This window comes from Chrysochloris asiatica, unplaced genomic scaffold, assembly GCF_000296735.1.
Source record: "Chrysochloris asiatica unplaced genomic scaffold, ChrAsi1.0 scaffold00186, whole genome shotgun sequence".
NCBI classification, from domain to species: domain Eukaryota; kingdom Metazoa; phylum Chordata; class Mammalia; order Afrosoricida; family Chrysochloridae; genus Chrysochloris; species Chrysochloris asiatica.
The window spans coordinates 303,904-306,307 of record NW_006408704.1 but is presented as its reverse complement, the minus strand read 5'-3'; positions in this window follow the sequence as shown (position 1 = coordinate 306,307).

Here is a 2,404-nt window from a genome sequence, read left to right as displayed (position 1 = left end):
TTCTGCTGTGCATGGGGTCGCTATGAGTCGGTTCCGACTCGATGGCACCTGACAACAACAACAACAACAACAGTTACATGGCAGAGTAGTGCAACATTTCCATATAGAGAGTACTAGGTACATGGCAGATGAGTCCAATGTGTCAATATTCTGAGAGTTATCTACTATACAGATAAGTCCAGCATGTCCATATACAGAGTACTAGCTACATGGCAAATGAGTCCAACATGTCCATATTCTGAGAGTTAACTACATGGCAGATGAGTACAACATATGTATATATAGAGGACTAGCTACCAGTCAGATGAGTCTAACATGTTCATACAGAGAAAGCTGGCTAAATGGCTGATGAGTCCAACATGTCCATATACAGAAAGCTTGCTATAGGGCAGACAAGTCCAATATATTCATATTCCGAGAGATACCTATATGTCAGATCAGTCCAACATATCCATGCACACAGAGTTAGCCACATGGCAGACGAGTCCAAAATGTCCATATACATAGAACTAGCTACACGGCAGAGTAGTGCAACATTTCCGAATACAGAGTTCCAGCTTCATGCAAATGAGTCCAACGTGTTGATATAATGAGATCTAGCTACATGGCAGAGTAGTCCAACATTTCCATGTACAGAGTTTTAACTACATGGCAGATTAGTCCAAAGAGTCCATATACTGAGAGCTTGCTACATGCAGTGTATTTAAATATGTCTATATACAGAGAGTTAGCTATATATCAGACAACTCCAATATGTTCATATATAGAGAGATACCTATATATGAGATCAGTCCAACATACCCATGCCCAGAGAGCTAGCTACATGGCAGATGAGTCCAAGGTGTCCATATACTGAGAGCTAGCTACATGGCAAAGTAATCCAACATTTCCATATAAAGAGTTCTAGCTACATGGTAGGTGATTCAAAGGTGTCCATATACTGAGATCTAGCTACGTGATAGAGTAGTCCAACATTTCCATATGCAGGGTTATAGCTACATGGCAGATGAATCCAACATGTCCATATACTCAGTGTTAGCTACATGGCGGATGAGTCCAACATGTGTATATATAGAGGACTACCTAAAAGGCAGAGAAGTACAACATGATCATACAGAGAGAGCTGGCTACATGTCTGATGATTCCAACATGTAGATATACAGAGAGCTAGCTATATGGCAAACAAATCCAATATGTTTATATACAGAGAGATAACTATATGTAAGATAAGTTCAACATATCCATTGACTGTGAGCTGGCTACATGGCTTATGAGTCCAACATGTCCACATACAGTGAGCTAGCTACATGGCACAGAACTCCAGTATCTTCAAATACAGGGAGCTACTTACATGGCAGATCAGTCCAACATATACATGCACAGTGAGCTAGCTACATGGCATACAAGTGCAAAATGTCCATATACAGAGAGCTAGCTACATGGCATAGACATACAATATTTCCATATACAGAGTACTATGAGTCCAACATGTCCATATACTGAAAGTTAGCTAAATGGCAGATGAGTCCCACTTGTGTATTTATAGAGGACTAGCTTCAAGACAGATGAGTCCAACATGTTCATACAGAGAGAGCTGGCTACATGGCTGATGAGTCCAACATATCCATATACAGAGAGCTAGCTATATGGCAGACAAGCCCAATGTGATCATATACAAAGCAATAGCTATATGTCAGATCAGTCCAACATATCCATGCACAGAGTCCTAGCTACAAGGCAGATGAGTCCAAAATGTTCATATACAAAAAGAGCTAGCTAGCTACATGACATAGTAGTGCAACATTTCCGTATACAGAGTTCTAGATACATGGCAGGTGAGTCAAAAATGTCCATATACTGTGATCTAGCTATATGGCAGAGTAGTCCAACATGTCCATATACTAAGTGTTAGCTACATGGCAGATGAGTCCAACATCTGTATATAGAAAGTTCTAGTTATAAGGCAGATGAGTCCAACATGATAATACAGAGAGAGCTGGCTACATGGCTGATGATTCCAACATGTCCATATATTGAGAGTTAGCTACATGGCAGATTAATCCAAAATGTGTATATGTAGAGGACTATCTACAAGTAGATGGGACCAACATGTTGATGCACATATAGCTGGCTACATGGCTGATGAGTCAAACATGTCCATATACTGAAATCAAACTACATGGCAGACGAATCCAAAATGTCCTTATAAAGAAAGCTAGCTACATGGTAGACGAGTCCATCATGTCCATATACAGAGCTCTAGCTACATGGCAGATGAGACAAACGTGTCCATATACTGAGAGTTAGCTACATTGCAGAGTAGTCCTACATGTCCATATACATGGTACTACCTACATGGCAGATGAGTCCAACATGTCCATATATTGAGAGTTAGCTACATGGC